The 27,218-nt window shown below is 46.2% G+C and overlaps 1 long non-coding RNA gene across 2 annotated transcripts; it reads left to right on the top strand.

Annotated features, from left to right (window-relative positions):
- The first annotated feature begins 4,437 nt into the window (after positions 1-4,437).
- LOC103884162 lies at positions 4,438-17,446 on the top strand. 2 transcript variants are annotated; one of them, XR_001902279.3, is made up of 5 exons: positions 4,438-5,727; positions 5,843-6,046; positions 15,078-15,389; positions 15,568-15,671; positions 16,863-17,446. It is a non-coding gene; the product is annotated as an uncharacterized LOC103884162 (long non-coding RNA). The 2 variants fall into 2 exon arrangements; XR_646669.4 differs by having other exon boundaries at positions 15,078-15,671.
- The last annotated feature ends 9,772 nt before the right edge of the window (positions 17,447-27,218 follow it).

Raw genomic sequence — 27,218 nt, 5'->3', positions numbered from 1 at the left:
AGAGGCCCCTGGTCGTCCCAGACGTCCTTTTGACTGAATCAGGCCCACCCAGGTTGTCTGTCATAATTTTTTTAATTCAAGTCAACTGATTATGGACTTTAATCACATTGGTTTTCTTCACAGCAACACTTGTTGTTTGATAGAGTGAATTAATAGGGATGGTAGCCTTGCCAGGTTGACATAGAAAACTGACCATTGCAGTCCTCCCCTTGTCAACCTGGCACTCATGCACACCTCTTTAAACCACACTTAATTTTCAAATAAAGACAACAAGAAGTCATACTTCTGCACCCGGTGGTACAATTTCATACAACCAACAATACACTAGCTCTTTCCCCAGAAGAGGACACTAAGTTCTTGGTTGATGTTTACTCTTTTTTTGACATCTTGTAACTTAAATACTGTCAAGTAAAGTTAATTAGTATTAAATCATCTTATGTTACATTATAAAAAGAGAAGGAAAGGAAGAAAACAAAAATATTGGGTTAACATACATGCAAACATATGCATAACAAAATAAGGAAGAAATACGCAGACTCCTGTTATCCTTTAGCTGTAACTGGTCCCAAGGTCATAGCTAATATTTGTAACAGCCCTCATCCTTTACCTAGGCTGTATTTCCTGTGCCCTTACCAAGCACCTCAGTTGGTCACAATTCTTTACCTAGTTCATCCCCAAAGGGTCTGGGCCATCAAGTAGCCCTATCTGAATTGGGTTGCTGTAGTTTTCCATTAACTTAAGCTCAGGACATGGTAGTACCATGAGATGCCCTGAGGAATTTTCTGTGTTTCAGACACACTGTTCTTTCCCTCCATTGTGGAGTAGCAGCTCAATTTCCCCTGGTATTCAGGACTATCACCCAACTAGTAGAGCCCCTTCTTAGCTTGTTGATTGAGAAGCATCAGGAGCTGAGAGTAGCCAGGCAGTCTTAACTTCCAGTTCAATGGAATCATTGTTGTGTTTCCTGGTGGGAGTCCTCCTCCCTCTGGAATGAGAACTTCTGGTCTGGCAGAGTCTAAGGTCAGAGCTAAGAAGCAAACATTTTGCTTGTGAGTCACTAGGGGTGATAGTGAGTGGAGTCACTCCTACTCCACTCTCTTGGTGCAAAGTAGGAAAGTCCCCCGACTCCCCTTTCTCTTGCTGTGGATGAAGATAAGCACATTTGACCTTTTTTAAATTTTCTTAAGGCAGAAAGAGTTAGGGTTAACTAAAAATAATGGATATATGGGCATCCTCAAACCCAAGAAGGCAACAGGAGCCCTTTGGGTGCCTGCTCTTCCCTGCATCTAACTGTGAGGTGGCTCTCCTGGGTCTCCCAACCACACGTGTCTATGGTGCTTGGATCTATTCAGTTACATGCTTGTGTCCCAAGTGGATAATTTGCATTTTACCCACTTAATCATAATCTTTCATTCACACGATCGTCAACTCATTCATTTACACATTCATTTATGTAACAAATATTGATTAAACCAAACAACATGCCACGCACTGTGTTAGGTACAGGAGACATCCCTCTGAGCGAGGCACAGACATAGCTCGGCTCTCACAGAGCTCATAATTGGGTGCATTTTAGAGAACATGGTGGGCCAAGTAACCCCAGGTTTCCGACCCCGTGATCTACAGGGAAAGGACGAGAGGCTTTCATTCTCACCTGCACTTTTACTTGAAAGAAAATGCGGTCAGCAAGAAAGGGCAAACTCCAGCATAGTGGCGATACCATCTTTTTGGAGCTGTATGTTAGCCTCTCTCCTTAAAGAACGTTTCTGACAGGAACTTTAGCTCTGATATACAAGCTTACCAAAACTTATCTCAGCTCCTCGAGAAGCAGAACAATATGTTTTTACTTGAAGTAAAGGAAATACATTAACAGAATAAAAGAGAGAAACCATATGATCTTATCACAGATGAAGAAAAAGCATTTGGCAAACTTCCTAATAAAAATGTTTGGCAAACTTAGAAGAAAATTTCCTCAAGGTGGCAAAGAGAATCTGTAAAAGATCTACCATGAGCCAGGCCCAGTGGTGCCCGCCTGTAATCTCAGCCACTTGGGAGGCTGAGGCTGGAGGATTGCTTGAGTTTAGGAGTTCGAGACCAGCTTGGGCAACGTAGCGAGACTCCATCTTTAGTAATAATCATAAAATTTTAAAAATCTACAATAGACGTTCTACTTACTTGTGAAATAACAGTTGGTTTCTCCAGAGACTGGGAACAAGGCTGTTGTCATCACTTCTATTTAATATTATGTTAGAGAATCTAGACAGTTAGGTAAAAAGGGATAAAGGTTAGAAACATGTTAGAGGATCTAGACAGTTAGGTAAAAAGGAATGAAGGTTAGAAACAAAGTAAAACTGTCATTATTCACAAATCACATTATGGCATGTGTAAAAATCCCTATTGAATATACAAAAAATCTTCTCTAGAATAAATGAACTCAACAATGTCATGGTGTACAAAATATACAATAAAAATTAATTGTATTTTACATACGTTAAGAATAAACAGTTACAAAATAAAATTTAAAAACCACTTTGCCATTTAAAATAGCATCGAAAACATTAAATGACTGAAAATAAATCTAGTGAAATACGTGTAATATCTCTACACTGGAAAATAGAAAGCATTGCCGATAAAAATGGAAAAAGACCTAAATAAATGGAATGTAGACTACGTTAATGGACCAGAAGACTCCATATTGTTAAGATGTCAGTTTCTCCAAATTGATATAAACTCAATGAAATCTTTTTCAAAATTCTGGAAGGTTTTTTCTGTAGAAATTGACAATATGATTCTAAATGTTATTTGGAGACTCAAAGGACCTAAAATAGTCAAAACATTTTTGAAAAAGAACAAAGTTGGAGCATTAGCCTACCTGAGTTAACAATTTACTATAAAGCTACAATTATTAAAGACAGCTGGGTATTGGCAAAAAGATGGACATATACATCACTGCAACAAAATAGTCCAGAAATAGGCCCATGCATGTAAGGCCAATTTATTTTCAACTTAGGTGTCAAGTCAATTAAATAAAGAAAGCAAAGTCTTTTAAAACACATGTTTCTGTATGGAAACAGAAAAGATTTTTGAACGCTTTCTCTCCACACATAAATTAATTGACATGGACTATACACCTAAACATAAATTTTGGAACCCTAATGAAACTACAGGTGCCCATGACCCTGGACACAGCTCCCACTGTCATCGCAGGTATTCCTGGCTGTTTCACTCCGCCCAAATTGTGACTGCCATGTATATACTATGTCCATGCTTTTCCACTCAACATATACTGAAAACACTTTCCCACACCATTCAATGCATTATGTTCTGCCATACGAAGACACTACAATTTATTAAGCTATATCTGTGCTGATGAAAATTCGTTTGCATCATCTGTAAAACTGTGTTTGTGTGTGCGTGCACACGTTTCTCTGGCAAGAGGAGGCAGAGGCCCCATTGTTGCTTTCTTTGTGATTCCTCTCACAAGTGCATGCTTTTCACACACTTTAAAGTGCCTCTTAAGGAACGAGACACTGATTTCTTCCCTTTGTGTGACACCCCACGGTGCTAGCACATGCTGGGCGGGGCTGCTTTTCAGGGTGCCCCGGGAGGAATGGGCCAGGTGGGCTCTGAGAGCCTTCACAGCACAGGCATTGGGTGGCAGAGCCCTGGGCAGAGGCGCCAGCAGGACCCGGCTGCCAAATGTGAGAGGCAGCGCAGTGCCGGGCACACGTGGGCCCTTGTCAGGCAGCACCGGGTCCGTGATTCCCTTGGGCAGGAAAATGCATTTTGAAAAATCTATCCAACAATTATACTTTTCTGTCTAGAAACATAAGCAACTCTTGTTTTAACAATGGAAACTAGAGTGCATACATCTCAACAGATCTTCCATGCTGGTGAGGTAAGAGAAGAGGACGGCCCACCGGACCAAAAGAGCTGCCACGATGAGGAGGAAGAGGGTGATGATGAGAAGCATGGCCGGGGACCTGTTCCTGGGAAACCTCTTCTGCTCATTATCCTCACCCGTTGGAAGAAGAAAAGGTATATCTGCTAGCCAATCAGAGGCGGCGTTCTCATTCGCTCGCTTGGCAAATATTTATCGGATGTCTATCTCCTTCTCAGCGTAGGTCTGGGTTCCGGATACACAGATGAACACTGCCTGGTCCTTATTCTGGAGGAATTTCTAGTCCCATAGGGAAGATGAGCACACAAGCCTGCACTGACAAGAAATGATGTAGAGCCCAGAAGAAGGGGCAGTTCATGCAGCCCCCGGAGAAAATGACAGATACATGGACAGATGAAGAATGAAAACAAGCCAGTCGGGCAAATGAGGAGTGGGGGCAGGGAGGGCAGCGAGGGCCCAGAGCTCCAGGAGCATGGAGTGGAGGGTGAGAGAGGAGGAGGCCAGACGGAGCCTGGGTGACTTTCAGCCCCTTCCACCTCAGGGTTTGTTTTGGGGCCAGCTCACAGCACAACCCGTGGAGGACGGACGACTCGGGGAACCTGGCGGGGTGCACTGGGAGAGGGAGGACACAGCCCACATAAGGCCCTGACACTCGGGGTCGTGGCTGCATGGAGACAGGGTGGCTCTTGTCCTGGACCAGGCACCGGGCACCTGATGACTAGGGGTGCTGGGCAGACTCTGCAGCCCACTGGGGCTCCGCCCTGGGGCTGATGGTGAAAGCTCAACTTTAGCGTTATGAGTCCCAGGCTGAAGCTTGGGAAGGAAGCTCAGTCTGAGCGGGCTCTGTCCCCATCGCCTGGCTTGCAGCATGTGCCCGTGGCAGCAGGTGCAGTGTCGGGAATGTTGCAGGATGGAAAGGTCTCCGCCGCCATCCCCTCCAGTGGCCCGGCTTGGGAGAGGGTGCCCCGGCCATGCTCAGAGCCACCCTGGGTCTCTGCTGCAGCCGCCACTGCCCCAGCAGCTCACTCAGCCCAGGCCAGGCAGCGCCCTGGCCCTGCAACCCCACAGTCGGCCCGTGGGCCGTGCCCCTAGCACTCTGCCAGCCTCTCTGAATGGGGGTCATGAAGCAGCCACATCACACAAAGGCCGCTAGTCCTCTGGCCATGCGGGCAGCAGAACTGGGTGCGCTGGGCTGGGCCGCAGTGTCAGATCCCAGCCCAGCAGGCAGAGGGCAAGGCCCAGGCAGGTGCTGGCACCAGACCAGGAGCAGGGGACCCTTGGAACAGGGTCGGCGCTATCCATTCCCTGGAGTCGGGGTGCACGTGGCAGTCAGGAGTGGGCAGTCTCCGCACCTGCTTCCCGGGAGACTGTGGCCTAATTCTTATTTCCAGCCACCTCGCTTCCTGCTTGGCACACCTGGGACCAGCTCCACTTCCACTCAAGGGAGGTTTCCTGCTCAGCTTCAGTAGAGGGATTCCGGAGAACTCCAGAAGATGCGGTGAGAGGGAAGGAAGGCGCGGGCTGTGGAGTCAGTCTGGGTTCCGCCCTGATCTCATGCGAGGAGGAGCTGAGTTTGCCTTGGCAGCCATCTGGTTTCTCAGATTCTTAGTGGTTTAATCTCAAAAGAGTTGCATAGCAGTGTTTGCATCACTCAGTGTGAAGCTGCAAAGGAGCGCACACCTGCCCCAGGCCGTGTCTGGAGCACTGTGGGTGCTGACAGCTATCACCCTCCATTTCCTCTCTTTTGCTGAACAGAAAGTAGCTTCACCTGGAGACCATGGCATCCACTTGATGAGTCCACATTGCTGTCATCTTTTGTTGGAAATGTAAGTGATCTCCACACATTTGTATTTTTTAGGCATTGCAAAAGCTTTAAAAGGTCATTTCCTCAGGGGGAATATCCTGGTGAAGGTTTTTTTCTTCCTTTTTGTCATCAATAAGCTCTTCTAGAAATGCCTGTTCTTTGGCTGGAAAAGGTTAAGATTCAGGTCATTCTACAAAACCCACCAAGCAGCCGTGTGAAATATGACACAGATCTTCAAATCACAGACCTTACTGAAGGGGCTAAGGAGTAGAAGGCTGAAAGAAAGACTGTTCACTTTCAAGCACGAATCTTCCACTGCTGTGAGACGCCGATGCCCGAATGTAAGTGATGACCGGCACACATGACCGCCACTGGCTTCTATTCTCTGGAGCCAACAAAGGCCCATTCCGGGTGTTGCCCTATTCCAGGGCTCCAGCCAGCGGGGCAGCTCCCAGTGACACCTGTTTTCCTGCGATTCTAACAGCACATTCAGTGCAAGGCACTTTATCATGAGTGGAATCTTTCATGCAAGGATAATGTGTTTCCAGAGTGTCTTAGGGACTAGAAATGGAGTTAAGGAATATGAGTAATATCCACGAGAAAGACTATATATGTTCAAACACACAAGAAAGCAGACACGAAGCCAGGTGGGGTGCAGGCCTCTCTAGCTGGGGAAGGAGCTCACTTTGTACATGGGGCTTGGCAGAGAGGGGGTGGTCTCAGGGTCGCAGGGGCTCTTGAGTGGCTGGAGCTGGACAAACAGAGGGAGCACAGGTCAGCGGCAGAGGTCAGTGGGGGGAGACGTGGAGGTCACGGGGCAGAGGGTCAGGGGCAGTGGAAGTCAGCAGCAGAGGTCAGTATGGAGGTCAGGAGGGGGGAGGTCAGGTGGGGCGGCTGGGGAGAGATCTAGCAGCAGAGGTCAAGGAGGGGTCAGCAGTGGAAGTCAGAGGTGGGAGGTGGAGGTGGAGGCCAGTAGTCAGTAGAGGCCAGTGGCGGAGGCTGGAATGGAATGGAAGGAGGCCAGTGGAGGCCGGCATAGGCCGAGGCCGAAGGCTGCAGGGGAGGGGCCGGTCAATGGAACCAAGAGCAGTCGCAGGAGTCAGTACAGCCAGAGTGGAGGTCAGAGGGGGAGGTCAGAGGCAGAGGTCAGTGGGGAAGGTCAGCAGGGGTCAGCAGTGGAGGTCAGCGGCAGAGGTCAATGGCAGAGATCAGAGGGGGAGGTCAGCGGCAGAGGTCAGCAGGGGAGGTCAGCAGGGGAGGTCAGCGGCGGAGGTCAGCGGGGAAGGTCAGTGGGGGAAGCCTTGGGGTTTTCAAAGTGCTTTGCAATGACCCCTTCGGAACTGGAGACAGAGGAAGGAAGTGGTGGCCAAGGATGGGCTGGGGATCACGCCCGTTCCATCCTTCTTTTGACCCTCCTCGTTCTGTTGCAGCCCTGGGAAAGTCGTGGAAGCTCTCTGGGCTCCACTTTCCACATCTGTGAAATGGGGACACATACTATTTGCCAGTTTGGTAAGGATGTGTATCTGACAGAGGACCCTGGAGATGTCCTGGGACAAGGGTGTCACTTCCTCGCCCCAAACCAGGAGGATCTTGGTCTTGCCCGTTCTGTGGGGTCCAGGGGTGGCAGGTATCCGGGTGAGGATTTGTAGGTCAGCACCCACAGCATCACACTGAAGGGGGCTTGGCTGTTGCTGAGTCTGAGCAGGGGGATTTTCTGAGTTTTATTCCTGCAGTGGCCCCTTGTGCCCTGCTGAGGAGTCAGGTGTCCCATCCCAACATCTAAAGGACATTTACAAGCTGAGGCCCCAGGAGAGGCGCCTGCAGTCTGAGTGCTGGGGCTCCACCCAGACCACAGCGAGGTCTCAGGCACCCTGGTCACGCCCTTGGCATTGACTCTGTGCAGTCATGTGGGACCCAGAGCCGCAGCTGTGCCGCAGAGCGGAGGCAGGAGAGGAGGCAGCCTTCACATTCTATGGTGGACTGGGGAGTGCCTTTGAAAATGCTGTCATTAAACCCAATCACCAAGGGGCATTTTGAGTTCAGGGCACCCTCCCGGGGCACGGAGAGGTCTGGTTCTGTTGTGGCTGATGGGAATGGCTGAGTCTGGACTTAAATAGCCCTTTACCCCCCGGGGTAATGGCACGTTACTGTCAGGAAGTTGCACAATGTAAAATCTCAGTCCAAGTACACAGTTGAGTTCAAAAAGATTGAAAACAGAAGGCTGAATGCCAGCCTCTCGGGGATGAATTTAGGCCATGTTTTAGAATAAAATGTTTGGGCAGAAAACCCACACTTGTCCAAACACTGAGAGGGGCGGGGAATCCACTGAGGGAATTCAGGGACAGGAGTGTCCAAGGACTTCAGGGTACTTTGTGAATCAATACTTCGCACTCCTTTTGAAAAAATGTCCTATTTTACAGCAAGAGGATCCAACACTGGTGCTGGATTTGGGTCAAAGGCTCTGGGAGGTCTCTTGTGCTTACACATACATTTCCAGCTCAGTTCTCCGTAAAACTGAAGTTTCCACCAAAGAAAATGTCCCGTAAACCACCAATGCCTATGGACGGTTTTCACACTGGAGCTCACTAACCAGCTGACCTCTTAAGAGAGGGCTGGTACAACAGGTGACACAGGAAACTCAGGTGAGGGTGTGGAGAGACAGGAACTCAGGTGAGAGATGGAGAGACAGGAACTCAGGTGAGAGGTGGAGAGACAGGAACTCAGGTGAGAGGTGGAGAGACAGGAACTCAGGTGAGAAAAGGAGAGACAGGAACTCAGGTGAGAGGTGGAGAGACAGGAACTCAGGTGAGAGGTGGAGATACAGGAACTCAGGTGAGAGGTGGAGAGACAGGAACTCAGGTGAGAGATGGAGAGACAGGAACTCAGGTGAGAGATGGAGAGACAGGAACTCAGGTGAGAGGTGGAGACAGGAACTCAGGTGAGAGATGGAGAGACAGGAACTCAGGTGGAGAAAGGAGATAGGAACTAGGTGGAATGAAGGAATTAGTGGACAGGAGGAATGGAATGGAATGGAGGGGTGGAAGGAGGACAGGAATATGGAATAAAGATAAAGAATGGAATGAAAGATGGAAATGGATAAACTGATCACTGGAGCCGGGTTGATGGTGAAGGAGAAGGTGAGTTAGGAGTGTCCTCTGCTTCTAGCAACAAAACAGTTTAGGACAAGAAACCTGGCACAGGCGGGAGCTACCTTGGGGTCATGGTCGATGATGGGTTCAGTTTTGACCTGGTGGGATTTGCAGCATCATGGGCTGCTTGAGAGGATGGTTGGGTAGCAAGTGTGTGTGTGTGAGGCTGAAGCTCCTTGCAGGGATGGGGCCGAGTGTTACTGACTTGAGACTCAGCAGCACTTAGAAAGAAGTTCAAGAGGGGCAAGAGCAGACCATGCAGGGAGGAAGCAGGAGGCAGGGATAGAAGTTAGCCCCGGACCAACTCGCAGAGTGAGGCACAGGAAGAGGTGGGTGCTCTTGGAGGAGGTTGGGATACAGTGGGGACAGTGGGCCAGTGAGGTCAGGGGGACAGCAAGCCACAGAGCGGGAGGTGAGAGGAGTCCCCCTGCTGACACGGCAGCCCCAGAGCTGCCTGCAGAGCTGTGACATCCAGGCCGCCATGACCGACTTCATCTGGCTGCAGCGAGTCCGCTGGTGTGTTCCGTGATCTGAGCCTGTGCCGCTAGAGGACTCATTGAATTAGTTTAGAAAGTCTGATGAAGAAAAGCTGTGAATGCAAATTATCCATTGATTAAATATAGTTCATTGGGTAACAGAGCCCGTGGGGTGAAGAGGGGTCAAATAACCAGGTGCCCCCTGGGAGAGGTGGCACTCTTGGGCACAGAGGGCCGGGCTTGGTGTAGGTGTCACCTCTGCTTCTGGCAGCTGCTCAAGGAGCAGTGTTAGTCAGCATGGGCACAAGGCACAGCAGCCAACTCCAACTGGCTCAAGAAGGGAAGACTTTAGTGGCTCGTGCAGCTGCATGCCAAGAGGAGGCCTGTGGTTGCAGGCACATTGTGTTCGTGTGTTAGGGGTGGAAAGTGTCCGAGTTACTGGCAGCAAATCCGCATGAGTATGCAGCAACCTCAGTTCTTGCCTCCTTAGAAGAAATAATTCGAAGGAGGGGCATGAGGCAGAAAAAGACAGAGGCAAGTTTCAGAGCAGGAGTGGAAGTTTATGACAAAGCCTTGGCGCAGGAAAGAAAGGAAAGTACACTTGGAAGAGATCCAAGCGGGTACCGTGAAGGTCAAGTATAAAATCCCTAGGACTTTATACACTGGTCCACCTCCGGCGTTCTATGCCCCCTTTCCCGTGAGTCTTCCCTGAGGTTGGGCTGCCCGCCTGCGCAGAGCCCTCCTCACACTAGGGAAGTGAGCGTGCACAGTGGGCTAGGAAGTGGGACGCAGGCCCGTCCGAGGCCTTCTGCCCTTTTCCGGTGAGTGTCCTGGGAAGGTCAGACTCCACCGTGTTGTCTCTTTGTGCACACCCAGGCTCACTTGCCCACTACCGGCGATTTTATTGGAAGCCCTTTTTATCTGTTGGGGAAGTTGCTTCTTCCCGGTGCCTGCATTCAATCGACACTTTAGTGTGACAGCTGCGGACCATCAGGAGATTGTCTCTCCCTAGCTTCAGCTGCCTTTTATTTATTTATTTACTGATTTTTGAGACGGAGTCTCACTCTGTCGCCCAGGCTGGAGTGCAGGGGCGTGATCTCGGTTCACTGCAAGCTCCGCCTCCCGGGTTCACGCCATTCTCCTGCCTCAGCTTCCCGAGTAGCTGGGACTACAGGCGCCCGCCACCACGCCCGGCTAGTTTTTTGTATATGTAGTAGAGATGAGGTTTCACCGTGTTAGCCAGGATGGTCTCGATCTCCTGACCTCGTGATTCGCTCGCCTTGGCCTCCCAGAGTGCTGGGATTATAGGCAAGAGCCACCGCGCCCGGCCGGTAAAGGTGAACCATCATCCTAGGGTGGCCTGACATTCCTGGCAGGTGGGGGAGATCCCTTCCTGCCCTGCTCATGTCTGATCCCTGTAACACGTGGGCTCAGGCAAGATCACAGGGTCTGTCTCTCGCCCTCTTCTTGCCTCTCCTCTGACTTTGCTCTCAGCAGTCTTGCTCCGTGGCTGGGGAGAGACCACCACCCAGGGCACAGCCTTTCAGGACCCCGAGCTCCTCACACCAGAAAGAAGAGAAAACTCCGAATGAGTCTAACTTGGGTCTTGCTTGCGATATCCCCAGTGGAGGAAGTGGAGCCCCAAACCTATGTGGTGACAGCCCTGCATAGCATTGTAGGGCCTCGGCAAAAGGAATGAGGAACAGGCACACTTTAGACGCTGAGTCTACTGTCCCTCAATCTCAATTCCCCAGTCTGCAAAACACACAGGGTATCTAATATTATCAGACTGAGTGTGTATTAATTGAGATGCTGCACGCACAGTTCTCTCCTGGTGACCTGCACAAAATAGGCCTTCAACAAATAACAGATTTTTAAAAAGACTATTTTTTATTTTTATTTTTGACATGGAGTCTTGCTCTGTCACCCAGGTTGGAGTGCAGTGGCAAGATCTCAGCTCACTGCAACCTCTACTTCCCAGGTTCAAGCAATTATCCTGCCTCAGCCTCCTGGGTAGCTGAGACTACAGGCGCCCACCACCACACCTGGCTATTTTTTTGTATTTTTAGTGGAGATGAGGTTTCACCATGTTGGCCAGGCTGGTCTCGAACTCCTGACCTCAGGTCAACCACCCGCCTCAGCCTCCCAAAGTGCTGGGATTACAGGTGTGAGCCACTGTGCCTGGCCAAGACTTTTTTTTTTTTTTTTTTTTTTAAAGGAACAGTTTTAGGTTCGCAGCAAAATTGAGCAGAAGGTACAAATAATTCCGGTCTACCTCCTGCCCTCACACAGGCACAGCGTCCCCGGCTATCCACATCCCCGACCAGAGGGGTACGTTTGTTCCAGTCAATGAGTCTACATTGACACGTCATTTTCACCCAAAGTCCCTAGTTTACATTAGGGCTCATTCTTGGTGTTGTACATTATATGGGTTTGGATGAGCAGATAATGGCAGGTATCTATCTTTTTAGTTTTATTCAGGGTATTTTCACCGCCCTAAAAATTGTCTGTGCTTTGCCGATTCATTCCTTCCCCTGAAAGCCCTGGCAACCACTTTTGACTGTCTTCATAGTTTTGCCTTTTGCAGAATGTCATACAGTTGGAATCATGCAGTTTGTAGTCTTTTGGGATTGGCTTATTTCCCGTAGGAATATGCATGTAATTTTCCTTCATGTCTCCTTATGAACTGATAGCTCATTTCTTTTTAGTGCTGAAAAATACTTTACCATCTGGATGTATTCCAGTTTGTTTATTCACCCATTGAAGGATGTCTTGGTTGCTTCTAATTTTAGGCAATTATGTAGAAAGCCAGTATAAACATCCCTGCGCAGGTTTTTGTGTGGACATCAATTTTCAACTTCTTTGGGTAAATACGAAGGAGTGGGACTGCTGAATTGCATGAGAACAGTATGTTTCCTTCTGTAAGAAACTTGCTAGACTGCAGTGAAGGAGTTCCTTTCACTCTACATCCTTGTGTTGTCAGCGCTTTGGGCTTGGGCTGCTTTTTAGTACATGTGTAAAGTGTGTCACTGTTGAGATTTGCATTTTCCTGATGACATGTGATGTTGAACACCTTTTCATTTGCTTATTAGCCATCCGTATATCTCCTCTAGTGAGGTACTTATTAAGGTCTTTGGCCCATTTTTTAATCGAGGTGTTTATTTTCTTATTGTTGAGTTTTAAAAGTTTCTGTATATTTTGAATAACAGTCCTTTATTAAATATGTCTCTGCCAATATTTTTTCTCAGCTTGTGGCTTATTGTTTCATTTTCTTCACAGTGTCTTTTGCAGACCAGAAGTTTTTAAATCATGTCCAGTTTATCAATTATTTCTTTCATAAATCATGGATTTGATGTATCTAAAAGTCATTGCCAAACCCAAGGTCATCTAGGTTTTCTTCTGTTACCTTCTAGGAGTTTTGTAGTTTTGTGCATTTTACAGTTATGTCTATGATCCACTTTGACTTAATGTTTGTGAATGGTGTGAGATCTTTGTCTACATTCATTCATTTATAGGATGTTCAGTTGTTCCAGCATTGTTTATTGAAAAGATTAGCTTTGCTTCATTTTATTGCCTTTGTTCTTTTGTCAAAGACCAGTTGGCTATATTTATGTGGATATATTTTCAGACTCTATTCTGTTCCATTGATCTATTTGTCTCTCTCTGTAATACATACATGCATACACACATATATATATATATATATATATTTTTTTTTTTTCCCCCCATACCACAGTGTTTTTAGAGTAAGATGTAGCTTTAAAGTAAGTCTTGAATTCAGGTAGTGTCCGTCCTCCAAGTTTGTTCTTCTCCTTGAATATTATGTTGGCTAGTCTGGGTCTTTTGCCCCTTTTTATAACTTTTAGAATCAGTTCATCAATATCCCCAAAATAACTTGCTGGGATTTTGACTGGGGTTGCGTTAAATCTACAGATTAAGTTGGGAAGAATCTTGTTAGCTTGACAATATTGAGCCTTTCTATTCAGGGACATGAAATATTTTCCTTCTTATTTAGTTTTTCTTTGATTCCTTTCATCAAAATTTTGCAGTTTTCCTCATAAAGATCTTTTGCATGTTTTGCTAGATTTATTCTTAAGGTATTTCTTTTTTTTCCAGGTGCTCTAATATCAATGGCATTGTGTTCTAAATTTCAGATCCCACTTGTTCATTGCTGTTATGTAGGAAAATGATTGACTTTTGCATATTAATCTTGTAGACTGCCACCTTGCTATTAATGTAATTGCTTGTTATTTTCAGATGTTTTTTCTCTGGTCAATTCTCTCAGATTTTCTACATAGACAATTACATCGTCTGGAAACAAAGACAACTTTATTTATTTCTTCCCATCTATATACTTTATATTTTATCTCCTTGTTTATTGCATTAGCTGGAACTTTTAGTATGACATTGCAAAGGAGTCTGGAGAGGCGACCCCCGTGCCTCATTCCTGGTCTTAGTGGGAAAAGGTTTGAGTTTCTCACCAGCAAGTGTGATGTTAGCTGTAGGGTTTGTGTAGATATTCTTTATCAAGTTGGGGGAAGTTCTCATCTATCTCAGTTATCATTTTTCAGAGCTGAATAAAAGGTATCACATCGAGTTCCTGTTCAAAGCTGGTTAAGACACCATCTCTGTGAGGTTTCCGTGCATTGCACAGTCCAGAGCCTATGGTTATGGCCCTTCAGTTTCAGATGAAGAACAAAACCAGAGAGAGGCCCCAGAGCTGCCCTGGAGTGTGGGGTGGAAAACACCAAGAGGCCTGTCTTTCCAGACCTTCTTTGAAGAGCTTCATCTTTAGGTACCAATGCAGTGGGGGTGGGTGTCACAGGAAGGATGACTAAATTGGGGAACCCTCATGGCAGGGACAGCTTGGGAGTGGGGATAACGCTCCTGTGTTGGCCTTCTGCATCTGGTTTAATTCTGTCCTGAGAGACATCAGCTCTGTTAGGTCTTGCCGTGTCTCCGGAGCCTCAGAGCTATCGATAAGTGAATGAACTTTACCACCTAATTTATGAGAAACACTTTGTGAGTGTTTTCCATTTCTTTTCTTCTTTAAAAAGGACAGCAAGAAAGAGACAAAAAAGGGAAGAGGACCTGTTTCTGTCTCCTTATCTCCCTCCCACAGCCTCCTCCGCCTCCTGCCGCTGTCCCTTCCCCAGTATTCCAGTGGCCCTTGGGGTCTGGCTTGCTGGTGCCACAGCTGGGAATGATGCAGATATTTTGGAATGTCTAGGCCTCAGCATCACATCCCAACTCTATTTTAACATTTTCAGTGTTGATTTATAGTCAATCCTATTTAAAGAATATGTTCTAGAAATTACTTTAAAAGATTATCTAAACACAAAAATTTAGCCACCCTAGCAAGGACCTGTCCTCAGCTGAACTCTTGTGTCAGCCTTAAATTATATTTGATAATAATAATATCAAAACTGGGTCAATAACACTGTCTTGTTACAATTGGAAAGGTGTCGTTCTCTCAAATTGTCATTTCCAAAGCAGGATTTATTTTCTTCTCTTGATCCCAAGGTAAATTCTGGCTGAGTGAACAGCTGAGAAGCCTGGATTCCTTTGTTAGTATTTTCAGATGAGGGCTTCTCATTGTCAGCCAGGAGTGCTGAATTCATGAAACCGGCCCAGGGCTGCTTTGGGCTTTTCACTAATATATTTGCAAATGAGAAGAGAATTGGCAAGTGAAGATCCAATTTGCTTTGCCAATCACCCCCCATTTTCTCTTTGTATTTCCTATCAAGACCGACAGATTTTAAATGGCTGAGCAACCTTCTGCGCTGGCTCGGGAACCTACAGTGTCGGCTCGGGCCAGGTCCTTTCAAGTGGGTTGGAAGAGCAACGTCAAACAGCACCTCACGTCAGAGGGCTCTTGGCATCGTGACCCAGGGGCTGGATTTCCATGTTATCTCGCAGACTTGGACAGTTCCTGAGCAGTGGCATGGAATGAGAATGTGGTCTTAGGGCCCTAATTCTCCATCAGGGCACTCCTACCTGGAGACCAGCTGAACACAGAGCAAAGTACAATTTACCAAGAGACAGAAAATTGGATGCTGGTGAGCATTTCCATCTGAAGCAGAGCTGGGCTGCATTGACCAGCATGTGGCAGAGGGTGGGAAAGGGTAGCTCTGCCATGACATGAACCCACCAAACGGCCCAAAGTCCCGAGTCTCCTTTGTAGGACCACAGGCAATTCATGCAGCTGCTCTCTCTGTTTTCCCACCTGTGAACCAGAGGACTGTGATGATGCCCTGTTTGCCGAAAATCAAACAAGATCACGAACCTGAAAACAGTTTGCAGGAGTCACATTCTCTATGCAAAGTATATGTACATTAAAGGTAAAACCATATGATGAAATATTTTTCTATTGTGCTGTTGCTGAAGATTGGTAAAATCAAAGACAAGGCACCCTTAAGTTGTCAGAATAGTCAAGAAAAAGAACCGAGGTGAAAAATTGGCCCTATCAGATATCAAAACACAGTGAGAAGTGATTGGAATCAGTGTGATACAGATGCAAAAAATCATTTTCATTGTTTAACGTCAAGAGTCCAGACTCATTCAAATTAGTAAGGGGAATTATGGGTTATTTAATAAATGCTATCAGGACAATCATTCATGTGTTTGGGAAGAAGAGATCCCAATTCACGGTATTGACAAAAATAATTTTCAGATAACCGAATGTTATATCAAAAATTCAAAAACTTACACATGAAAATATGTTTCAATTTTCAGAGGTGGGAACGGGTCTTCTTAAGATCCAAAAAGACAAAGAAATAAAAGATTGATAAATTTGACCTCTTAAAGTTTTTGATGTTTAAAATTTTAAAAATAACTTTTATTGGAGTGTCATATACAAGCAGAAAAGAAGACAAATCTGTGACTTCCTTTGACAGGCAGAATGGTGCATAAGTGATGCTAGGTGATTTCACAGCTAGGGCTTTGGGATAGCTGCAGTTTCTGCTACCCAAGGCTTGGGATCCTCCCTCTTAAAAGCAAACTGTGAGAAACTCAAGTCTCATGAGGATAACTGAGGCACTGAGTTCCCAGCCAGTATTTGGCTTCCTGTATGTGAGCACGCCATCTTGAACTTTCCAGCATGGTCAGTCCCGAGGATTGCAGCCTAGTGCAGTGGAGCCAACTCTCAGAACATAAAGGTGGAACCTTATTGTTTTAAGCCACTAAGTTTTAGAATGCTTTGTTATGCAGTAACAGATAACAGAAATACTTCTTTCTTCACGGCTGTGCAGAATCACTTTTATCATAAACCAAGCATTGCAAGGAGAGTCTTGTTCAGGGCTCTCCTGTTCCATTGCTCCAATCCACCAATACCACAGAATTTACTTGGATCTCTTTACCTCAGTAACATGTTGAAGTTCTCTATGTAGAGTTCTTGCACATTTTATTTGATTTATTCCTTTTGTATTTCCTGAATATGCCATTATGTCATCTGCCAAAACTAGAGGGTTTTTTTTTTTTTTTTCTTTCTAATCCTTATGGTTGCCTTTTTTGTTTTGTTTTGTTTTTAATAGAACTGGCGAGGACCTCCGGGACAGTGTTGAATAGAAGCATCAAAAGAGGCATCTCCCTTACTGCCAGACTCAGAGGGCAAGTTTTCAGTATTCCATTTTATCTATGGCATTGGGTGAAGATTGCTCTTTTCCTTTGTAGATACCTTTTATCAGATTATGGACATTACCTTTTATTTCTAATTGGCCAAGAATTTTTGAATTATAAATGTTTGCTAAATTTTATTACATTCTTTTTATTGTACATTTGAGATGATGCTATGGCTTTCTCCTTATTCTAGTAATAGGTTGAATTATATTCATTGATTTTCAAATGTTAAACCAGCCTTGCCTTCCTGGTGTGCATCTAATTTGGTTGCCATGTATTTTCTTTTTCTATGTTGTTACATTCAGGTTCTTTCTGGTGTCTATGTTTTAAAGAGAGATTGACCTATAATTTTTCTTTTTGTAATATTCTTACCTGATGTTTAGTGTAATGGCTGTGCTGGCCTTATAAGCACACATTAAGAAATTTTCTTGGCTGGGTGCAGTGGCTTATGCCTGTAATCCCAGCACTTTGAGAGGTGGGCGGATCACCTGAGGTCAGGAGTTCAAGACCAGCCTGGCCAACATGGTGAAACCCTGTCTCTACTAAAAATACAAAAAAATTAGCTGGGTGTGGTGGGTGCCTGTAATTTCAGCTACTTGGGTGGCTGAGGCAGGAGAATCGCTTGAACTCGGGAGGTGGAGGTTTCAGTGAGCTGAGATCGTGCCATTGCACTCCAGCCTGGGCAACAAGAGCAAAACTCCATCTGAAAAACAAAGAAAAGAAGTTTTCTCTCTTTTTCTGTTCCTGGAAGAGTTTTATTGTAAGTTTAGTGTTGTTTCTTTTTTAAATGTTTGGTAGAATTCATTAAAAAAGACGTCAAGGCCTGGAGCTTTCTCTGTTCTGAGTTTGAAATTATAAAGTCAGTTTATTTAACAATATACTATATAAGCCAGAAATTATTGTCGATGTCTGTCATAGGCAAAAAGATTACCCTATGTGTACTGTGAATTATATGCAGGGATATTAATTGCTGTGTATTTTTTTGAACAGTGAAAAATTGGAAACAACCTAAGTTTTTATGACAAGGGACAACCCCAGCATCTTTTTAATGAAATAAAGTAATTTTCAGAGCAACGTGTTTAGTCCGAATCTACTGAAAACATGTAGCACCGAGCCCCAGCATGGTGCTGTTTATTTTCTAATCCTGTTGGTTTCTGCGTGTCAGTGTGGAGAGGGGTAGTGAAGACACAGCAAACCAGACCAGCTGCAGCGCTGGGGGTGCCGTGGAGGTGGGGTGCGGGGCCAACCAGCATTGTCAGTCGTCTGTGAAGTGAGGTTTTCTTTTGACAAGGAAATGACTCCATGTGTAACTTGCATAATAAAAACGTTCTTGCGGGTGCCCAGGAACAGCAGTCCCTAGATACCTGCACTGGTCTGCTTGGGTAGTGGCCATCCTTTATCCAGGCCCCACCTCCACCTCCTGTCCTCCAAGACCAGGAACCGCGGCTTTCTTCCCCAGAGGAAGCTTCCTTAAGCAGTTAGGGTGGGGCTTCCTCCACTTCCCGAGAGCAAGGCCGAGAGCAAGGCCGACCAGGGCCCTGGTGGGTCACTCCTGCCACCTCCTCTGGGTCCCAGAGCCGGCCGCAGCTGAGTGTGTGATCCAGGAGGAGCAATCGGAACCCTCCCCTGGGTCAGTCCTCTGGAAGGTTCAGGGAAAGGCGGCCCCTCTGCCCTGGGGAGATGAAGTCTGGGGAGCCTGTGCCTGTGCTTGCAGGTGCCTGTCTCAAGAACCAAACCAAGGGAGGTGCACAGAGCAGAGGGAGGCGCAGAGGTGGGACCCTGGCAGCTTCTGTGGAGCCGCGTGTTCGAGGTGACCTGGAGCCTGTGGCCCTAGTTAGTTCACCAGGTGTGTGGGGCCACACGTTCCCCTCCGAACTTAGGCAGTGGAAGGCTGAGTTTTTATCTCAAATGCCTGAATGAGAATGTGGCAGAGCTGGAGTCCAGCCCTACTTGTACTCCAAGAAGTGGTTGGTGTGTGTACTAGACACTCACTCACTCTTTGTCTCCATTCTCTGTGAAATGGGTGGGTCAATGCTTTGGTTTTTTAACAGGATACTGATAAAGAATATAAAAGAATGACAGCGTTTGAAATTTCCAACTAATAAAAATTGTGTCACAAACAAAATCAAATTTGCAGATGACACAGACGTCCTGCGCTGCTGTGAGGCTGAGCGAGGGGCGGCTTGCGGGCTGGTGTGCTCTGTCAGCAGAGGCGTCAGCTCCTCAGGAAGCAACTGGGCCGGGTTCTCTCCCAGCCTCCCATCTCCGCCCCTAGTCTTCAGGTCATATTGAGCATGACAAGAACTTCCTAAGTGGTAGCAGGTGTGAGCAGCTGCCATTTAACAATAAATACTATGTACTGACTTGTGACAGGCCAGGCACAAAATCCCAGAGCTACACAAAATGACAATGGTAATGTTATTGTCTCCATTGTACAGATGAGGAAACCAAGGCTGGCAGAGGGCAATGAGGTACTCGAAGTGGCATTCATGTTAATCACTGCAGAATCAATGTTAAACTTAAATGCCAGATCCTCAATGTGCAGACTTGCAAACACCATGTGGGCTGTCTGTGTGTTTGCTCAGGGACCACAGAGGCGACAAAACACTTGACAGAAGAAAGTGATTTGCAAATACAATTTTAAAACATTGATTTAAAAATCCTTTGCCTTCTGAGGATTACAAGGAGTTAAAATGCAGCATGTAACCCAGCAGGTAGCGGTTGACAGGAAAATCAGGTTTCACTGTTATCACAGGATGATTAGGAGTTTCACTTTAAAGACCGTCTTCCTGTCTCCTCTTCTTTTTAAAAAAATACTTTGACTTCTCTGCAAAAGGCTTCTGGAGGAGTTAGTTGCTCATGTATGAGAAAACCAGCGCAACAATGCCCTGCCATTGCTGCTGCTTCGGGCTGGCGCTCACGGAGCCCTGGGGTCACTTTCTCTTCCCTCGCTTGTTTGTGGAGAGGAGACCCAGCAGTAACAGTCTTTCAGCTGGGAGTGCAGGAAACCTGCTCCTTCCTGGGACGCCCAGGGTACGTTTGGCTTCAGGCACGGATGAGTCCAGGTTAAGATGGCCAGACTTAACAAAAAACAAAACAAAGAAACAGGGCACCCAATTAAATTTGAATTTCACATAAAGAATGATTTTTTTTTCTAGTTCAAATATGCCCCCCTTTCATTCTCTAGCTAAAATTCCACTTTAAGTGGGCTCCCAGGATCTCATCTGGCAACCTGAATCCGAGGGTTCAGATAATCGTTAACTCTGCCCCTCGCTCCTCTCTTGCAGGCTTCTCTCCCTGCCGGATGGGTTTTGTTCTGTTCACGTCTGCAGTTGTGGTCGTGCTGTGTACCTTTCCAGAGAAAGAGAGGACTCTTCTGTTCTCGGGGTTGTGTGCTGAATTTCAGGGGGCACGGCCTGTGCCCACCCCTGAACTCACAACGGGGGCTGGAGTATGGAGCGTGTGGTTCGAAGCAGAATGTTGTGATGGGAAAGTGAGTTGGCCCCACTCAAATGACTCGCAAAGTGCTCCCTGCAGGAAGAGAGTTCTCCTGCCAGGATACAGTGCAAGGGATACCTCGCTGGCTGGACAAAACCACGCAGACTCCTGGGCCATGGCGCGTCACCCTTGCCTGGCAACTGGAGGACAAAATCCCATCCATCTAAAACCCACAAAGCAGCTCTGTGCTGGAGGCCAGGGTCCCTGGGCCGGGTCTCTTACTGTTGAAAGAGTTTCTGACATTTTAGTTATTTTCCTGTGTTAGAAGAGAATTCTTCTGGGTCAGCAGTAACATTCCTTTCCCCCGTTTTGTAAATCTGTCCACAGGCCCCGGGTGCAGTCCCAGGAGGAAAGAAAGTGGGAGACGGAACTCCACGGGCATGGGGCGTCCGTGTCAGGGGTCCCGGAGGATGCGGAGAAAGAATTCAAACCTCTGCTCCAAAGGCTATTACTAAATTTTAAGCTTGGCAGAACATTGACCATTCTGGAAATTAATATGGCCACTAATAATGATACTAATTAAAAAAACATGTTCTAGAGTCAGAGCCAAACCATGCGGGGAAGTGCAGAGCCCAGAACTGTAGGTAGCTGGGTCTTGGGTGCATTCTTTAGGATGTGTCTAAGTTTAATTAAAAAGAATAGATATGGCTGTAGATGTGTGGTATTATTTCTGAGGACTCTGTTCTGTTCCATTGGTCTATATCTCTGTTTTGGTACCAGTACCATGCTGTTTTGGTTACTGTAGCCTTGTAGTATAGTTTGAAGTCAGGTAGCCTGATGCCTCCAGCTTTGTTCTTTTGACTTAGGATGGGGGAAGGGGGAGGGATTGCATTGGGAGTTATACCTGATGTAAATGACGAGTTGATGGGTGCTGACGAGTTGATGGGTGCAGCACACCAACATGGCACAAGTATACATATGTAACAAACCTGCACGTTATGCACGTGTACCCTAGAACTTAAAGTATAATTTAAAAAATCAAAAAAAAATCAAAAAAAAAAAAAAAGAACAGATATTTTGTTAAACCATTGCTATAGGCGAACCGGGAGACCTGCAGAGATGGCAGATAGAGTCTTACCCTCCAGCACTGGCAGCGCTGTGTGGGAGCAGGCGCAGCCCCAGGAGGTGGACCAGGATGGGAGCCACAGGTGGGGACAGAGGGCCCAGGGCAGCTCCCGCGGGCTCCTGCAGAGGCAGAGGCTGGAGAGCAGGGACAGCGTGAGGAGTGATCCCGGAACCGCTGACCCCTCCTCTCCCCTCCTCTCCATGAGCCTCTGGTCCTGGCAGTGCTGGAGAAGGGTGAGAGAAACCCAGCTCATTCCATGCGGCGTGCGTTCCCAGGAAGGCGGCCAGACAACAGTCAGGCCTCAGTGGAACTTGAACCTCTCAGCTCATCCGTCAGAGGGAGGAGAAAGGCAGTGGCTAAACAAGACAAATCCAGCTGCTGCCTTCAGCGATGGGGTCTGCCAGGCGATGGGCAGGAGGGACGGAGGTGTAAGTCCCCGGTTCTTTTTTTAAAATTTTACTTTAAGTTCTGGGATACAAGTGTAAAACGTGCAGGTTTGTTACCTAGGTATACGTGTGCCATGGTGGTTTGCTGCACTTACCAACTTTTCTAGGTTTTAAGCCCCATATGCATTAGGTATTTGTCCTAAGTCTTTCCCTCCCCTTGCCCCCAACCCACGGACAGGCCCTGGTGTGTGATATTCCCCTCCCTGTGTCCATGTGTTCTCATTGTTCAACTCCCACTTATAAGTGAGAATATGTGGTGTTTGGTTTTCTGTTCCTGTGTTAGTTTGCTGAGAATGAAGGCTTCCAGCTTCATGTCCTTCCTGCAAAGGACATGAACTCATTCTTTTTTATGGCTGCATAGTATTCCATGTAGTCTTAGGTTCTTGTTCCTCCGTGAGGCGACCACTGCCTGGGGCTGGCAAGGCAAGATGTGGGAATTAATTAGACTTTCCATCTGTTTTAGATTGAACATAAAATAGCAAAACAAAAATAATCTTCATATTTCTACCCTCTAATGAAATGTGCACCCAGCAAACCTCTTCCTCAGAGTAAAACTAGTTCCCTAGGGGCATGGACACCACCAATTCCATGAGGCCCCTGTGGTGGCGAGGACAGGTCAGCATGCTCAGGGCTGTGAAACTCAGCTCTGCTGTTTTCTTGCCAAATGACCCTGGGTCTGTGACTTGATATCTCTGAGCCTCAGCTTCCTCACCTGTAACACGTGGATATAAGGCCCTCATCACAGGGCTGGTGAGCAGATCACAAGACGTGCTTTCCTCTCCTCTTAGCACAACGGCTGTAACCAACAGGACAGATAAAGGAAGGGGAATGGTGGTGTCAGTTCTGCCAGCACTTAGGGAGTAGCTCATTGTATTAGTCCATTTTCACTCTGCTGATAAAGACATAAAGAGGTTTAATGGACTTACAGTTCCACGTGGCTGAGGAAGCCTCACAATCATGGTAGAAGGCAAGGAGGAGCAAGTCCCATCTTACATGGATGGCAGCAGGCAAAGAGAGAATGAGGAAGACACAAAAACGGAAACTCCTAATAAAACCATCAGATCTTGAGAGACTTATTCACTACCACGAGAACAGTATGGGGGAAACTGCCGCCATGATTCAACTATCTCCCACCGGGTCCCTCCCACAACATGAGGGAATCATGAGGGTACAATTCAAGAGGAGATTTGGGTGGGGACACAGCCAAACCCTGTCACCATCATGTGCTTGGCCCTGAGCTAGGCTTGGATAAATTATGTTTATTTCCATGCATGGAGTTTATGAGCCTGTTATAGGGTGGCAATACTCTGTCATGCAGTTAGTTAATAAATAATAAATATACAGATAATTCCAGTGTAAATTATTTAGTGCAAAGTGTAAATTCTGTAGGAGCCTAAGGAAAGGGAAATTGATGAGGAGTTAGGGTAGCAGTGAACATGCTAAAAATAGCTAACTTTTTATAGGGCTTTTAAGCTGGATCACTCAGGATTAGGTTTAGCTGCAGGTAGCAGAAATCCCATCTAAGAAAACCCGGTGCAGTCCCAGGAGGAAAGAGAGTGGGAGATGGAACTCCACGGGCATGGGGCATCCATGTCAGGGGTCCCAGAGGACTCGGAGAAAGAATTTGAACCTCCGCTCCAAAGGCTATTATTAAATTTTAAGCTTGGCAAAAAATTGACCATTCTGGAAATTAATATGACCACTAATAGTGATACTAATTAAAAAAACATGTTCTAGAGTCAGAGCCAAGTCAGAGAGTCTTCAGTCGGATAAACGCTGATATTTCCTTTACCTACAATAAACCTGGAGGTAGGAAGTCTGGGGTTGGCTTGTTGCCCTTCATCTCACTCCCATTGCCTGTTTTCAGGGATCCAGACTTTTTCTGTCTTTCTGCTCCATAGTCCCTCATGTGTAGCTTCTAGCCTCCAAATTTCCTCATGGTTGCAAAATGGCTGCCGCAGCTGTAGCCATCACGTCTGCATTCCTTCTAGCTGAATCTGTCCCCTTCAAGTGGCTTTCCTGGGATCCCCACCCAACAACTTTCTATTGCCAGGGAGCCAGGAAATTTAGTTTCTTAAGAAGGGCACCTTGCTGTTTCTAACATATAGGAGTTTTGTGACTAACAGAGAAGAATAGCTATTGGATACGCGGTAGAGAGTACCTGACTGTGAGGTACGGAGCTTCTCCCCTTGTTCCATCTGCCCTGTCTCCTCTTTCTCTCCACTCTACCCTCTTTCCACAGCCCCGGACTCATCTTAGACTAGCCTGGCGCAAGATGCCTCGACTCCATGTGTGTTACATGCTTCCACACGGCAGCCTGTTCACCTGGACAGTCTGGTTGTCTGCCTAGCTAGGCTGCTTCATTTGCCCTGGTGTATCCAGAGCTGAGTGCAGGGCCTGGCACATAGCAAGGTTTCCACAGGACTCTGGGGGATGAAGGTTCAGTGCTGCATGCGTTGCCTGTTCTGTGCAGGTGCCCTCGAGTGCAAGCACCCAGGTGAGGTGGAGGCAGAAGGAAGAGTTGACCAGTGTCCAGGTCAGACCTCTGTGGATGATCATAATTACTTTACCGAAGTGCTTTTGGTTGCTGTGTTTAGTTTTGTTTTAAACACTGTAATTTAGCCAGGCCACCTCTTCACTGATGAGTATTCCATTGGTGTAATTATTGTCTTTTGCTTAACAAAAGGACATTTTTGACTAAGAGGTATCTTCCCAGACTATGTCAATTGGCTGGAGAGGACAAGGTCTGTGTTAAAAAAAGAAGGTGGAGAGGGAGAAGCAGCCCAACCGCTGACCACAGTGATGAGTGCATTGATCCTGGAGGAGATGAGCCCAGGTGAGCACGAGGAGCAGCGGACCCGGGCTGCTGCTAGGGGACTTCCTTCTCTTCTCATTAGGAAATAACTATTGCTTTATTGCTTAGGAGAATGTTATCTCCTAACATTTGTTTGGAGGCAGAGGACAGGGGTGGATCAAGAAAACAGAAAGTACAAAAAGTCCAAAGTTTATTCCCAGTCTCATCATCTGGAAATCACTACTTTTTTTTTAAACTCTTATTTTAGGTTCAGGGGTACACGTGCTGGTCTATTATATAGGTGAACCCGTCATGGGGGTTTGTGGCATAGATTATTTCATCACCCAGGTACTAAGCCTAGTACCCAATAGTTCTTTTCTCTGCTCCTCTCCCTCCTCCCACCCTCCACTCTCTGACAGGCCCCAGTGTCTGTGGTTCCCCTTGTTGTGTCCATGAGTTCTCATCCTTTAGCTCCCACTGATAAGTGAGAACATGTGGCATTTGGTTTTCTGCTCAGCATTAGTTTGCTAAGGGTAATGGCCTCTGGCTCCCTCCATGTTCCTGCAAAAGACATGATCTTGTTCTTTACTCTGTCTGCGTAGTATTCCATGCTGTACATGTACCACATCTGTAAAGTCCAATCTGTCACTGATGGGCATTTAGGTTGACTCCATATCTTTGCTATTGTGAATGGTACTGCTCTGAACATAGATGCACATGTGTCTTTACGGCTGAATGATTTATATTCCTTTGGGGCTATATCCAGTAACGGGATTGCTGGGTCAAATGGTAGTTCTGGTTTCAGCTCTTGATGAATCACCACACTTCTTGGGAATCACTACGGTTAATGTTTCATAAACATCATTTTAGAGCTTTTGCAATGCGTAACTTCTACCAGAAGAGTAGATAGAAATAATTTTACACAAATGAAATACATCATGCATTAGATTTTATATTACTTGTATTTAACTGAAGAAAATGAATCTAAAACTGAATGCGAAGGAAATGGATGAGTGAAGATGTGTGTTTTCTTCATAAGTGATATTAGTGATTTTTCCTAAAAATCTAAAATTCAGAAAGTTAAGCTACAAAGTTGGTGTTAGGGTCAACCTTTTTTTTTTTTTTTTTTTTAAAAAAAAATCTAATGTTATAACTTTAACAAGATCTGTTGATTTCTTCCCCTTGAATTTGCACAACTTACATCTCCTACCCTCTTTTCTTCCTCCCCTATGACTTTTGTTGGGTGGACTATTTTTACAGACTTACGTTTTATATCATCTATGTTTTGTTCTGTGCCACAATTACCGTGTATTTCATTTGAGACCCTTCCACTTTCAGATGCATTCAGTATTTTCATTCCAGCTTCTTCATGCCTGAATTTTAACATTTTAATGATTCAACTGCTGTACGGCTAAATTTTTGTCATCAAGTACTTTTTTTCTCGAGAAGGGCTCCTGGGTGCTATAGTGGTGGAATTCTTCTGTGGTTGAGAATCCACCTTAGCAGGTTCTATGTACGGTTGAGCCTTAAACAACAGGGGTTTGAGCTGCGCGGATCCACTCGTATATGGATTTTCTTCCGCCTCTGCCACCCTCCTCTTCCTCCTCCTCCATGGCCTCCCCAGCGTGAAGACGGTGAGGATGAAGACCTTATGATGATCCATCACCGCTTCAGGAATAGTAAACGTCTTTTCTCTTCCTCACTATTTTCTTAATAATGTTTTCTTTCTTCTAGCTCACTTTATTATAAGAACGTAGTATATGATATCAATAACATACAAAATAGGTGTTAATCACCTGTGTGTGTTATCAACAAGGCTTTTGGTCAACCGTAGGCTATGAGGAGTTACATTTTTGAGGAGTCAAAAGTTAAGCAGATCTGTTTTAATTGCATGGGGGTCCACACTGCTAGCCCACGAGCTGTTCAAGGGTCTGCCATCACTCTTGGGTGTCTCTTCCCTCAGGAGGAGCTGGCACCTGACCCAGAATGCCTGGCGCGGGCGAAGCTGGGCAGGGGACGCCTCTACCTCGCAGGTGACTTTTCCCCAGCCTGGACACTCACATGACATTTTCTCACCCTGGAGACTCAGTGACTCCACTCGGGCGTGTCTCGATGAGGAACGGCTGTGAACCAGTTGTTCCTGGAACAGGAATAACATGTCCCTTTAATCTGCAGATGCAGACTTGGTTTGTTCAGGGAAATTGTTCCAATTTTATCCATATATTCTTTTCTGTTCTATTTATTTCTGTTTCAGATATACCAGTTGTCCCTGTATTGGGCTCGTCTTCATATTTAATTAGGTTGAATCATAGGAAATTGTTATTTTTGACCACTTGTTAAAACCTATAAAAATTCAGAGAGAGCCGCTCACATGTTCTTGTGGTTCCAATTAAAATTCCTTTCTTTTCCCTTGTCTTTTTATTCATTGTATTATCTGTGAATATCAATAAGCCCTACCTGCACGTAC

The sequence above is a fragment of the Papio anubis genome, chromosome 6 (genome assembly GCF_008728515.1).
Source record: "Papio anubis isolate 15944 chromosome 6, Panubis1.0, whole genome shotgun sequence".
Classification (NCBI taxonomy): domain Eukaryota; kingdom Metazoa; phylum Chordata; class Mammalia; order Primates; family Cercopithecidae; genus Papio; species Papio anubis.
The sequence above is the reverse complement of the archived record's forward strand: the minus strand, read 5'-3'. Positions and strand labels throughout refer to the sequence as shown.